The sequence below is a fragment of the Lactuca sativa genome, chromosome 5 (genome assembly GCF_002870075.4).
Source record: "Lactuca sativa cultivar Salinas chromosome 5, Lsat_Salinas_v11, whole genome shotgun sequence".
NCBI classification, from domain to species: domain Eukaryota; kingdom Viridiplantae; phylum Streptophyta; class Magnoliopsida; order Asterales; family Asteraceae; genus Lactuca; species Lactuca sativa.
This window is the reverse complement of record NC_056627.2, coordinates 225,983,579-225,999,577: the sequence shown is the minus strand read 5'-3', so window position 1 is coordinate 225,999,577 and position 15,999 is coordinate 225,983,579.

Genomic DNA, 15,999 nt, shown 5'->3' with positions numbered 1-15,999 from the left:
AGAACCTGTAGAGATCATGGACCGTGAGGTCAAGAAGAAAAGCAAAGCCGCATCCCGATTGTGAAGGTTCGCTGGAGCGCCAAGCGAGGACCGAAATTCACGTGGGAGCGCGAGGATCAAATGAAATTGAAATATCCTCATCTATTCGCTTAGTTATCTGTAAATACTTTATTTGCTTAGACTTTAATTTTGGGACGAAATTCCCTTTAACGGGGGGATGATGTGACAACCCAAAAGTTTCATTCGGTCAAACCCTAAAAGTCAATCACTTCCTATTATATGTCAATTTCATTTCTTTTTTTTTTTTTAACAAATATAAAGTTCATTTGACTATTATAATAATTATTCTTTAAACGAATAGGTGAAAGGATGTGCCGTCTTGAGTCTTGAAATTATAATACTAGGATGAGTAACAATACATTACATATACATGAATACGTTAACATAAATGTGATCCACTATATCGGAGCATGCCTTCAATGTCATGGCCCGAGCTGTAGCCAGAGTCTCTTGGAGGGAGAGCGTGAGTTTGCATATAGATCTATACTGGATTGGCTATCCTACACCTTGCTGCTAGTTATAGTCGGACTTGCAGTTCTGCAGGTGTCAAACGTCATACCTTTTTACGTCCTACATTGTCGTGTTACATAGTCGATAGTATGGTACAATTAATCACATAATACCTTGATATAAATCCGGTTAAGGTAGTTAGTACAGCATTAGTTCCGATAATACAACACTACAGTAATACATTAATTTACCCCTTTACATATATTTAGTGATCATCTCACTTAAACATTAATATATAAACTATATTTTGATAATGATAGTTACACTTGGGGAAATTTCACACTTTTACAAGAAATAAACATACATAACAGTTGTGCCTTGGTATAAGGCTACTTTTAGTAGAAAATATAGGATTTTCTAGGACTTTCAAACTTTTGCAAACACTTACAAACATTAACATACTTTTATTACAAACGTTTACAAATTCGTTCTTTAAACAACGTTCAAACATTTGGATACAAACATCGACACTAAATACTTATTAACTCAACAGCTTTAATGCTGATAACCTCTCTCAAAATAACTTGTATTCTCAAGTCATCAGTAGATAGGTACCGAGGTCAGCTTTTGAGAAGATGGAGCGCATTCAAGACTCATCTTATTATTTTTATTTACATTTTTGGTGTCTATAACTGTACAGAACACATCTGTATTAAAATTATATATTTAATGCAATGGATGATGTTGTTTGCTTGTTTGCTATTATACTGTGTTGTGATACTTTACATGACGTCCTCCGCCCCAGAACGTTTCCGCCGTTCCCAGTTTTGGGGTTTGATAAAAATGCACGGTGCTCTAATTCCAAAGGAAGATGACATGGTTTCCCAAAAACCAAACTAAATGGAGACATTCCAATCGGGGTCTTGTGCGCAGTCCGATAGGCCCACAAGGCATCATCAAGCCTCGAACTCCAATATTTTCTTGTAGGATTCACTGTTTTCTCAAGAATAGACTTCACTTCACGATTCGAAACCTCTGCTTGGCCGTTCGTTTGAGGTTGATAGGCGGTAGAGACATGGTGGGTCACATTGAACTTTGTTAGCAAGGCTTCCATCATCTAATTGCATAAATGCATCCCTTGATCACTAGTCAGCGCCCTAGGCACAACAAATCCCACAAAAACATTAGACTTTAAAAACTCGATAACCATTTTGGCATCATCCGATCGTGTGGCTTTGGCTTCAACCCACTTAGAGACATAATAAACCACGAGAAACATATAACGTTGCCAAATGAGATGGGAAATGGGCCCATAAAATCAATCCGCCATACATCAAAAACTTCACAAACAAGGATTGGATTTTGCGGCATTTGATTTTTTTGTTAAATGTTCCCCTTCCTTTGGCACCATTCACAACTTTTGCAAAACAAGTAACAAATCGCATGACAAGGTTGGCCAAAATAGTCCACACTCAAGGACCTTTCTCAAGGTCCGGCTAGGTCCGAAGCCTCCCCCACAAGCAAATTCATGACAAAATTTCAAAATGGGTTGATGTTCTTGTTGGGGCACACATCGCCTAATGATTTCGTCGTGACAATGTTTCCACAAATAAGGCTCATCCCACACGTAGTACTATGCATCACTTGTTACTTTGTCATTTTGAGCACGCGTGAATTTGTCGGGATACCTTTTTCTGAATAAAAAGTTAACGATATCGGCATACCAAGGAGTAGATTGAGTAAAGGAGAAGAGATGCTCATTCGGAAACTCGTCCCGCAACGGGAAAGGAATCTCATTTGAAGTGATCCGGCTTAGATGGTCGGCAACAAGGTTCTCGCTTCCATTCTTGTCCTGAATCTCCAAATCAAATTCTTGCAATAATAGGATCCACCGGATGAGTCTTGGCTTTGCATCTTTCTTTTTCATCAAGTACTTGAGTGCCACATGATCCGAATACACTATGAATTTGGTACCAAGTAGGTATTGTCTAAACATCACCAAAACGAACACTATGGCCAATAGCTCCTTCTCCGTGGTAGAGTAGTTGCTTTGAGCATTGTCTAGTGTTCTTGATGCATAGTAGATCACATGGGAGGCTTTTCCATTCTTTTTCCCCAAAATGGCGCCTATAGCATAGTTGCTTGCATCATACATGATCTCGAAGGGCAGATCCTAATTTGGTGCTTGCATGATAGGAGCGGTTGTAAGCAACTCTTTGAGCTTGTCAAAAGCTTCTTTGCACACCTCATTGAACTCGAAATCAACTTCTTTTTGCAAGAGTTGGCACATTGGTCTTGTTATCTTTGAAAAGTCCTTGACGAACCTTCGGTAAAACCCGGGATGACCTAAAAAAGAAAGAACTTCCGGAACACAAGTCGGGTAAGGTAAGCTTTGAATAACATCAATTTTGGCCTTATCTACCTCAATTCCTTTCTTAGATACAATGTGACCCAAAATACAACCTTGACTCACCATAAAATGACATTTCTCAAAATTTAAAACCAAATTCGTTTCAATGCATCTTTTTAAAATTTTGGTGAGATTGGTCAAACATTCTTGAAAAGAGTTGCCATATACTGTAAAATCATCCATAAAAACCTTAATTATATTCTCAACATATTCCAAAAAAAAAATACTAACCATACAACATTGGAAAGTGGTCGGGGCATTACACAATCCAAATGGCATTCTCCGGTAGGCAAAAGTGCCAAATGGACATGTAAAGTTTGTCTTTTCTATGTCTTCCGGTGCCACCGAGATTTGGTGAAAACCAGAGTACCCGTCGAGACAACAATAGTGAGATTTTCTGGCCAACCTTTATAACATTTGGTCAATGAAAGGCAATGTAAAATGATCTTTTCTTGTGCTTGAATTGAGTTTGTGGTAGTCAATACATACTCTCCACCCATTTTGCACGTGGGTGGGGACCATCATACCTTTGTGGTTCTCGACCATCGTGATTCCCATCTTCTTTGCCACGAATTACATTAGGCTCACCCACTTGCTATCCGAGATTGGATAGATCGTCCCCGCATCAAGGAGCTTCAATATCTCTTTCTTCATAACTCTTCTTTACGCATCACGACTCGGCTTGCATTCATCCTCCATCAAGATCTTGTGCATACAAGTTGAGGGGCTCAATCCCTTGATATCCACAATCGTCCAACCCATTGCTTCTTTATGTTCCTTCAACACCTTGAGAAGTTGCTCTTCTTCATATTCGGTTAAGTGAGTTGAAATGATGACCGGAAGAGTCCCGTTGTTTCCTAAGTACGCATACTTCAAGTGTTGAGGTGGGACTTTCAATTCTAGTTCTGGTGGTTGAACAAGGGTGGGTGGTAATCTTGTGTGAGTTTGAGGTAATTAAATTTGCTTCAAACTGAATTGAGTGGTTTTCTTGATCTCCAAATTGTTAACCAATCTTTCAACTTTAGGGTCTAGTGAGTAGAGCTTCAACTTCTTGGCTAATTTTCCACAATAAAATCCTTTGCTCAATGGTTCAAACAATTCTTGGGTCAATGGTTCAACAACATCAACAAAGCACAAATATGAAACATCACTAGGATATCTCATAGCATCAAAGATATTGAAACTTATTGTTTCCCCATCAAACTCCACCGTTAAGCTTCCCGCATACACATTAATCTTCATTTTAGCCGTTTATATCCGCATTGGAGGACACTTGTTCTTCTAAATCAATCACATAGAAATCCGTCAGGAAGACCAATTGGTTCACTTGCACCAAAACATCTTCTAAAACACCTCTAGTAAAGAAACTCGATTTCTCCACAAGTAAAATTATGACACCAGTTTCACTTAAGGGTCCGACATTCAATGATTCATACACTGAATTAGGCATGACATTGATAGTAACACCAAGATCAAGCATAGCAATACTAAAAGTGGCATCTCCAATCTTGCAAGGAACCATGAACATTCCCAAGGCTTTGCACTTGGGTGGAAGTTTCCTTTGTAAAACCGCGGATGGATTTTCATTCATTGAGATTTTCTCTTTTCCCTTCAATTTCCTCTTCTTGGTACAAAGTTCTTTCAAAAACTTTGCATATCTAGGGATTTTCTTGATTGCATCAAGTAGAGGGATTTTTACTTCCACCTTTCAAAAGGTTTCCAAAATCTCTTTCTCCTCCATGTTCTTCGAAGTCTCAAGTCGGGAGGGGAATGGTGGTTGAGTGGCTATTGGCATCACTAAGGGAATGGTCTTCTTTAGAACTTCGGCTTGTGTGGCATTCTTGGCTACGGGGATCCTCAATGGGAATAACTTCTATTTTTTCCTCTTCTTCTGTTGGCTTCTTCTTTGAACTACTTTCTCCGATCTATTTGCCACTTATCAAAGTCACTACATTGACATTTAGGTTCTTTCTGATGGGCTTGAGTCATAAGAACAATCCTATGTGCTCATACAAACCCTAATGCTTGGATCTAGGTTTCTCTATTGTACCTGCAATGTATCCAAGACTTACAATCTTAGATCTAACATATTATAAGCTGAAATTAGGGTTTAGAGAATTACCTTTGATTGTTATGTAGCAATAACAATCTCAATTCCTCCTTACAATGACTTTAGAAAGCTTAGAGTCACAATTATCGCTCCTCTAATGGCTCACAAACACCAATAGCAAGAGGATGAAGAACAAGGAGAGAGGAGGCTGCCCAAAAACGTCTTGAAACCCTAGAGGAACTCTTAGCCACGTTTTTGGGGCTTAAGGGTGCTATATATATACATGTAGGCTATTAGGGTTTTCAACTAGGAAACCCTAATCTGACTGCTTAAGCCCTACGCAGCCCATGGACCATTTTAATATAACCCTTGGACGATTTCTAATGGGCTTCCCCATAGAATTCGTCCAACCTATATATTATTAAGTAATCCATAGCCCAATTGCAATTATCTCATAATTACTGTTCCGGTCCCTTAAGTTTATTTAATCTCTTTTAGCCACAAAATTAATTCCTAATTAATTATTGACTAATATTAATTAAACAATATGATTTCTCCTTTAATATATTATTCTCATAATATATTAATAAATCCTAATTAATCCTCTCTCTCCATAATTCATCCTATCAAGTTGCTTTGGTGAAGGCAACCCAAAAGGACCATGCACCATCGTGTCAAGTGCATACCAAAATAGTTATGTACTTAGACACTAATCCAATAGTCTCCCACTTCGATAAGTCTAATAACTATTATGCGTATGACTTCAGATCCTGATCTGCAATCGTAGCTTTCAAAAGCCACTGTGAACTCTGATCTTATCATATACGCATCCTTTAGATAAGGGATCATATATTCCTCCATTCTAGATATCGTATAGACTGAGACATGGATTTAAATCATTCTCTCTGTCTATTTGTTGTTTCTCGATTTCCAATTTACGATGACTGACAACAGACAACAATTGAACACATCACATTAGTCCCGGCTTGGCCAAGCGCTTAGGATGTCATCACTAAATCATCGAGGGACCCACAAATATCGCTTTCATCCTACTCTGGATAAAAGGAATGGATAAACTTTGATTCAATGCTTGCTTGCACTCACTCACCAAATCACACACAACAATATGTTTTATGACACCAAGTTACTGGTGCGTTTACATATTATCAATGTGTAATCGACTCGCAAGATACAACTCACACATCTCGGTTTCAAGAATATAAGATGTTATCGTCTCACCAATCACTCGTGATAAAATCCACGAAGTGATTCAAGTGAGTGTGGGCTTGATCCAATGCTCAAATCATATTCATAAGCACTCATGAACGTTGCAGCAAACATTTGCTTATGTCTAATACACTTTAGACAATCCACACACCAATTCACGATAGTATTCATTCATACCTACTTCCAACATATGAACGATTGTGGTCTTTTAGAATAATTTGATTGTTCTGAACCAATTTAATTATTCAGGAAGTCAAAACATGCAAAGTGAAACACAAGAATAATACTAATCCCATATGGCCACAAACTCTGGGTATAAATAAAACATTTTATTTAATCACCATATTGATTACTCATTATTTGTTGTTTCGGGTAATCAACTTCTTACATGAAATATTACTACACTTGTACCATGCTCTCAACATGCACACAATGTTTACCTACGGTCCTTATTTTGTGAAATAGATCAAATGAACACATTTCCAATCATACTCATTTCACACCTCCCAATCCTTATCATAAGTATAAGAATAGCTAGATTCTTATTACTTATGCTAGATTCTAACATTTTATGCAATGATTCTTTCGTAAAGTCATAGCTCAAAATCATCAAGACTTGGCTAATCTTTATCAGAAACAATTCTAAAGATATGATGTGTCTCACTCAAAGTACATTCCTTTGAACATCCTTCTTGCATAAAAGTTTCTAATCTAGATATAGATTCTCAATATCCAACTCCCAATATGGAAACATTTCCATATTTGCCATATGACAAGACATTCTTAATAGAATCTTATCTATTCATAATAATGTCGATATGGTCCGTCCAATACCATACTTTCCACTACTTACAAGCGACCAATCCTCAGCGAACTTTGGATCGTCCTTTGATAGTTGTTTAATTATCTTAGTCAAAACCGATTCTTGTCGTTTTTCCCTCTAAATGCGCTAGACATTTGAAAAATTTTAGAATGGTCAAATATTATAGCATCTGCAATCGATCCTTTACCCGAAGTGTATGGGATATGATGCATAATGTCTTACATAAAGATACGATGTTTCAGTATCTTTTTTCGATACTCAAAATCATATTCTTTTTTTTGTGTGGTCTTGCTAAAATGTTCGAAACTCAAGACATTTTTACCCAACAAGATCCAGGACTTTTTTTTGGAATATGATTTACGTCTGAGTGTCAGTTCGATTCTTTGTTACTTAAAATAATTTTTTCACCATACTTGTCACTGACTACACTGGTCAAACAGGTAATTTCGTTTACAATTTCTCACACTTATATTGAGTTATGATATGTAACGAAATTATTATCCACCCGCGAAGCCTTATAAAAGAAGCCCTTCGATACTTTTTTATAAGTATTCCAAATCAAAACGCCTGACAAACTCCTCCCATGACATATGAGCCACCCCAGCTAATCCCACCTAGTTGGTCACCTCCTCACACCAGTCCCTGGCTCGGTCCCTCAACATATGAAGAGAATTGTTATCGAGAATTAAGAAAAGAAACAACAGATTTGAATGATGAAAGATGATGAACACACGAAGTAAATATTAATCAGATCTCGTTTTATTAAGACTGATTACAAAGTAAGCTGAAGAGAAATATTGTGTTTCAATATCGTTTCTCTACGTCAAGCCTAAGTCCCTATTTATAGGGAACTTACAAAAAATATACTAAGTCTAAACATTTACGCTTCGCATGCTACACTTCGCATATAAAATTTACTTAGTAAAATAACATACAAAATGCGAATCATTACAATACAAACTATTCGACTTTTACAACATACATCTACATTCTCCCCCTTTGTAAACAATCGATACAATTCAACTTAAAAGCTTTTGAATTGCAGAATGAATCGTTCTTCGCACCTCTCCATACCAGGAGATCACTTTCTTCAAGTCCTTCTTATCACCTTCGTTATTTTTCTTGCAATTGTTCATACGTACAATGAAGTGCGTATATTGCGAAGAATTGTATCTTTCAATCTCTGAAGCTTTGAATAAGAACTTCTTCGGTTTGCCTTTAGTGTCTCTTCTCGAAAACACCATGCCAAATGGTTTAAGGCATATCTCACCCACAACATACTTCGATAGAGCTGATTGTGACAAAGTATCCTCCCAAGGAACTTTAACTTCTCTTCCTAGCACATTTGCTAACTCTTCATCAGTAAGTGCCAGACAATCGAAATAGTTGTCGATATAAGTCTTCACATGTGCGAATCCGACTTTAAACACATATGTTTCTGAGCCTTTGAGTTTGTTTTCTTCCATGTGCTTCAGAATAAGAGCTACTTGAATCAGCAACAGTGAAGTCGTATTGTTTGTTGTCATCCCTGATGACAAAATATCGAAAATTTTGAAGCATGTCTTCAAACAAAACATCCTTCTTTATCGTAAGCACCTTCTTGATCTTCATGAGGGACCAAACTTCATCAGGATTCTTCCCAAGAACAGCATGAAATCTAATTTTCATGTGAGTATAATCATCCGAATTATCAAATTTCTCACTGATCTTGTATTGAGCCGTAATGAGCAACATTTCATTAATAGGGAAGTCCAGCTGATAGTGATCTGAGTTCGCAATATCGTAACTTCGTTTAGGCTTCTTCTCGAACTCATACATCTCCCTTCCTACAACTTTAGACTCTATAGTTTCGTAAGAATAAAGTTTCGCAGGATCTCCTTTGTTCATGGAGGGAGGATCACTTGCTCTTTGTCTCATGATGCTCTGAACTTGTCTCATTCTTTCTAATTCAGCCTCATCATCAGCTTTTATCTCCTCCTTCGACTTTTCATATAAGATGCCTTTTCCTTTTCCTGTTATATCTTTTTGAGGTTGAGAGCTAGAACCTCCTTCATTTTCTCCAATAACAATTCCCTTGGAAATTGTTTTTGTGGTTATTGTTGTTGAAGAAATCGGTTTTGTAGGAATTGGAAGAGTTGCAACCAGTTGAGTTGAAATGACTTTTCCCACTGTTTTGGCCTCATCTTCTTTGCTTCGACTTTTCTCTCCCCCTTGCACCCCTGTGAAAACAGGTGGAGCACTCTTCGGAAGTAAAGAAGTGAAATTTGAAAGCGGAGCTAGGGCTTTCTGAATAGCTTGTTCTAAAGTATTAATCTTTAGAGACAAGAATTCAGGTGTAAGGATTTGCGAAGATGATGAATGCGAAACTGCTGATTTGAGCTCAGTGACTAATTTGATCAAGTGATCAAACTTCTCCATTGTAGCAGCTTTCTGATCTTCAACATCAGGAATATTGTTGAGTTTGTGGAGTTGAGACGAAATTTCCACAATTTGCTTTTGAAGATCTTCTTGTCTCGTATGCACATCTTGAAGATCCTTCGCAAGTTCAGAGTTCAATTCCTGAATTTTGAAGTTGACATCCTCACGAACTTTCTTGACGTCTTGTACAAAAAGAATGTGTCGTTCTTTTGTAGCAGCTTTAAGATCTTGAACTGCAGACGTAAAATTATTCCCTTGTGCTTTCACTCTCAGCTCATTGTTTTTATCTGACTGATCGACTTTCTCCACGATTCTTTTCTCAGCTCCTTTAATCATGACATCCACCTCCATTGCTGAGATCGAAGACATTCTCCCGGAATCGGCTTGCGATTGGATAATGGTCTTCAACTTTTGATTCAGTATTTTAAATTGCTTTCCTGTCATCAGCATATAATCAGGAATGTCTTCTTCTTCTGAATCAAAAGCAATGTCATCTAGAACTCCTCCAAAAGCACCTCCTTCGATTTCAGGATTAGACATTTGTTGCGAAGGTGGAGGATTTTCAGGTGATTGGGATGGAAAAAGTTTGGTGAATGGATTCTGAACGGCATGATCAAAAATGGAGGAAGTGGTTGATAAAGTGGTAATAGGTAAGGATGTTGGTAGTGGAAATGCGACACTCGGGATAGGTGCCCCCGTATCAGATACGTTGACAACCATATCCGAAATAGGTACCTCCTCAGTAACTGACTTGGTAAGAACTATTTCGAGTGGCTGGGTTTGTGAAATAGTAGTGGAAATTTGCGAAGTTTGAGAAATTGGTAAAGAAACATTTACCATTGTTGTGACAGGTGGAGTTTCTGGGACAACTTCTTCATCTGATGATTCATTTCGAATCACCATCTTCCTCTTCTTGCCCAGCGTGCGTTGCATGTTTTTCGCAACATCTTCAGCACGTTGGCGTTTCTTTCCAGGAGACACTGGGGCGGGAATACTGCGAATATTAACTCCCTTACTACTCACTTCCACTTTGCGAATTTGTTTTAAAACCCCAGACTTGGAAGGTAAAACTTCCTTCTTCGATACTTCATCTTGCACAGTTGGTGAAGATGAACCCTTTGTAGGTTTCTTGCTCACCTTCTTCTTCTTCAACGGAGTAGCAACGTCGGTTAATACACCTGTCTGATCAGCTGTATCGATGTTTCGCAAATATCTCACCAACACTTTGTGAGTGGGAGAAACTTTGTGAAGCATCGCATCCGGAATGCGAACCACCCTTGTAAATATTGCTTCATCATCTTCAACCACTTTTGGAAATTGGTAAAGCGAAAATTCAGCAACTTCGACATCTGACACAATTGGAATTGCTTCTTTCTCGTATACTTTCTCCAGGATCAAACTCCAGTATCTGGCACAAGATATCCCCTTCTCCGAATTCGTGTTTTCCAGACTTTTCACAAATTCCTTCCAAAGCTGTGTTGCGTAGTCGACATTTATGTCATAGTAGATACCCATTACCATGGCATACACTTCGACTCTTCCTCTATCTAAGCCGAATGACCTTCCGGTAAGACACCGTAGGAAAATGCCAAAAAGAAAATTCCAGATGCATGGTAATCCCGACTTCCGGAAGTCACTGATCTTCTCCAACTCCGATTGATGTCCCATTTCATTGAACATATGGATTATCTGGGAGTTTACAGGTTTAACAAACGGTGGGTTGTTTGGAATCTGCAAGAACTCCACAAACAAGTTCTTTGACAATTTAACCCTCTTGTTGTTGATGAGATTGAAAGTAATCACATCCGCCGTGTGATTGTATGAAGCCGTTGAAGCAGCACGAGATAACCACACCATCGGAACTGGGAATGATCGGAACATGGCAGTTGATAACGGTGATCGTTTCAAAGCCACGATAAGCATCTTCAAGTCTTCTGGATACGCAGAAACGTTGGGATCAACTTGATAATTTGTGCTTTGAATCTTCATAAGTGATTGAGAAAGGACCTCATCAGTGTTGGAATTTGTGGCTGCCATTGTTAGGTTTTGAAAGAAATTGGAAGTTTGGATCAAGATGAAAGCTTTGAAGTTTTGTGAGAATTCTTGTTTGCATAACGGTTCACAGTGTTCTTCATCCCCCTTTTATAGGTTACTCAAAAATTGATTTGAAATTAAAGCTGGATGCATTTAATGTTATCCGATGTGGCACCTTGAATCTCAGATCATTACTGTAAAAGAGTACTATGCTGCAAAAAGTAACTGTCACATCTCCTCGAAAACCGGATAGAATACTAACCATTTTGAGTATACAGCCTGTCAAGTATCCGCTATAGAATTCGAACCGGTAAAACCCTTCGCATGGAAGCAAGGCTCTTTCACTTTTAGGATTTAAAGTGAAGTCATATGCCAGATTTGCGAAATCATCAGTCTAAGTTGGTTTTACTTTGAACCTCAAGGATTTCGTGTGTGCAATGTGTCAATGGAATAAGATAAGAATCAAGAAAATTTGGAATGTTCTGATGTCAAAAAGGTAATTTAACATGAATGCAGTAAAACCCCAGGCAAAGGTTGCTTCGTTAATCATCAGGAGAGATAATCAACAGCTTGTGTAGTTTCCCGTGAATTACAATCGAATACTTGTAAAGAAGTATCTAAGGGCTTCTTTTAAAAGTCATTTTGGGTTGGTTTGAAATTTCATTACATATCAGCCTTAACATAAGGTGAGAAATTGTAAATGAAATTACTTGTTTGACCAGTGTAGTCAGTGACAAGTTGGCTTGTGAAAATATTTATCATGACAAGAATTTGCGAATGAAACTTACACTGAAATCATATTCAAAAGAAAATTTGTTTTGGATCTTGTTGGGTAACAAACATTCTTGGTTGTAAATATTTGATCAAGACCACGCATGCGAATTGAATATGATTTGAAGTTTCGAAATTTTTTGATACTGAAACAAAGGTTTCGTAAAAATCTGGAACAAAGTTCCCCGTCAATTCCTTAAGGTGTATGATTTTCGGGTTTCACTTTCATCACGGACTCATGATGTTAGATCATAAACACAGAGTTGTGATTTGTCTAGGTTTTGATTGGTTTGATCAAAAACCTCAAGGACAAATCTTTGAGTATTTGGAATGTAAGAATTGTTTGGTTTAAAAAGTTTGGTTAAAAATCGAAGTGTACCTCTGTTATATTTGGACAAAACAGAAAACTCTTAACTCATTTGAGAAGAGTAAGGTAGCTCGTTTTGACTTATGCGAATATAAGCCTTTTTGGGAAGAAATTTTCTTGAGAAAATTTCATTAAGGCTTTCTTGTCACACATAGAATCATGTTGAGGCTTTTGGTCTACATACAGCAGCATGCTTCTAGGGACATCCTAACTAGTTTGTAAAAGAAATTTAATACCTTCCCACAGAAACACAAATGTATGACCTCTTCGCATTGTTGCCCTGTATTAATTTCTCAACACACAGTTTAAAGAAAAAATATTTTTGTGATTTTTGAATTTTTCAAAATGAAAGAACAAAACAAATAAAATCTTTTTGTATTTTTGATTTTTCAAAATTAAAGAACAAACAAAATAAAATCTTTTTGTAGTTTTGATTTTTCAAAATTAAAGAAAATTATGCGTAAACCTTACCGTAGTGATTATGGTCTCAAATGCGAAAAGATGTGGTTGCGAAGCCATGCGAAGCCTCTGAATGATGTTGACTCTTATCTGCTGAACAAAATTGTTACTCTTGTGTTGATGAAATTGAATTCGCATTTACCATCCCCAAACCTGCTAAAATTCGAACAAATGATTTTTCATCAAGAGGTTTTGTAAAAATATCAGCAAGTTGTTCAGTTGTTTTGACAAAATGAATTTCAATATTCTCATCTTCCACATGATCTTTAATAAAATGATATCGAAGAGCAATGTGTTTTGTCTTTGAATGTTGTACTGGATTGTGACAAATGCGAATTGCACTTTGTGAATCACAATACAAAGGAATCTTTTTCATGTTTATTGCATAATCACGAAGTTGACTCTGAATCCAAATAATTTGCGAAGTGCAAGCAGCCGCAGATATGTATTCTGCCTCAGCGATTGATATAGCCACACAAGTTTGTTTCTTTGATTGCCAGCTCACTAACTTTCCATCCAATAGTTGACATCCACCAGTCGTACTTTTTCTATCCAAAGTACATCCTCCTAGATCGGAATCTAAAAAAGCTTGAATGAAGAATCCTGTTTTCGTAGGATACCAAAGTCCTAAAGAAACAGTTCCCTTTAGATAGCGAAAAATATTTTTCACTGCAGTCAAATGAGGCTCTCTTGGATTAGCTTGATATCTAGCACAACAACAAACCGAAAACATAATATCAGGTCTACTTGCAGTTAAGTACAATAAAGACCCTATCATGCTATGATACAGTGTCAGATCAACAGCCGGAGCATCTAATGAAGGAGTTAGTCTTGTTCCTACTGCCATAGGTACTCTGAGCTTTGTGCTATTTATCATTCCAAACTTTTCAAGCAGGTTCTTCGTATATTTTTCTTGATTGATTAAGATTCCTTCTCTGTTCTGTCTTATATTTAAACCAAGAAAATTATTAATTTTTCCCATCATGCTCATTTCAAACTGACTTTTCATTAAATTTTCAAATTCAATTGACAATGCTGAATCAGTCGAACCAAAGATAATATCATCAACATAAATTTGAACAAGCATTAGATGACACCCAACTTTCTTGCGAAATAATGTGGGGTCAACTGATCCTTGTTTAAATTTAGATTGTTTCAAGAAATTTGTAAGTGTTGCGTACCAGGCCCTTGGTGCTTGTTTTAACCCATATACAGCTTTGTCAAGGACATACACATGATCAGGATATTCACTGTTTACAAATCCTGGTGGTTGTTCAACATACACTGTTTCTTCGAGTTTTCCATTTAAGAATGCACATTTAACATCCATTTGGTAAACATCAAAGTCTTTGTGAGCTGCATAGGCTAAAAATATGTGAACTGCTTCAAGTCTTGCAACAGGTGCAAATGTTTCTTCATAGTCAATGCCTTCTTGTTGCGAATAACCTTTTACCACTAGTCTTGCTTTATTTTGAATAATATTGCCATCTTTGTCGGTTTTGTTTTTAAAAATCCATTTTAATCCAACAATTGAAACATCAGAAGGTTTAGAAACTAATCTCCAAACTTTGTTTCGTTCAAATTCAGCCAATTCAGATTGCATAGCAACAACCCAATCTGAGTGTTCCATAGCATTCTTTACAGTTTTTGGCTCTATTTTCGAAATAAAAACATTAAACATACAAAGTTCTTGGTTTGTATTCAGTACTTCATTTTTCGCACGAATTTGAGCTCTAGTCAACAAACCTTCTTGTAGATTACCAATTACCTGTTCTTTTGGATGATTTCGTGTCCATTTCTCGAGTGGTGGAAAATTTGGATCAAATTCTAATGGTGCATCTTCATACATATCTTCATTTTCAAATCCTGCAACAGAAAAGTTATCATTAACTTCATGAAATTCTTCATTTGTATCAAGATTAATTGTCTCTGTTTCATCATGCTCCCCCTCAACATGGTCTGTATCTTGATACTCCCCCTCAAAATGATATTCTTGTTGATTTTGCGAAGGCTCCCCCTCAACTTGATGTTCTTGTTCCCGATGAACATCTGATGTGCTTTCACAAGTTATCGTTGATTCATCAGTATGTTTTGAGGATTCTGATGTTTGATTATCAGGAGCATTATTTTCTGCATCAATGGCCCTGTCAGGAATTCCAAAAATTAAGTCATAATCAAAATCATTTATTTCAGAATTATCAATTTGAGTATTTGAATCCATAAGTATTGGTTTATTATCGATTTTACTATCAATTTGTTTAAGATAGTAATCATCAAATGTTAAATTGAAAGTTTCTTCAATTTTTCTTGTTCGTTTATTTAGCACTCTGTATGCAACTGAATTCTGCGAATATCCTAAGAAAATGCCTTCATCAGCTTTAGCTTGAAATTTGGACAAATTATCTTTGAGATTCATGATAAAGCACCTGCAACCAAAAACATGAAAGAATTTTACATTAGGTTTCCGATTATTGATTATTTCATATGGAGTAACATTAAATCTTCGATGAATGTATGATCAATTCTGAGTAAAACATGCTGTGGACACAGCTTCTGCCCAAAGATATTAAGGTAGATTCGCATATGTCAACATGGTTCTGGCAGCTTCGCATAGAGATCGATTTCTTCTTTCAACTACTCCATTTTGTTGTGGTGTATATGGTGATGAAAAATTATGCGAAATGCCTTTGCTTGTAAGAAAACTGTCAAGAGTTTGATTTTTAAACTTAGAACCATTATCGCTTTTAATTTTTCTTACATTCTTCTTCAGACTAACTTCAATCTTTTTGATAAAATCAATCATCGTCTGAGCAACTTCAGATTTCATCCTGAGAAAAAATACCCACGTAAATCTAGAGAAATCATCTACAACAACTAAAATATACCGCTTTTTGTTTATGGTTACAACAGTTGATGGTCCACATAGATCA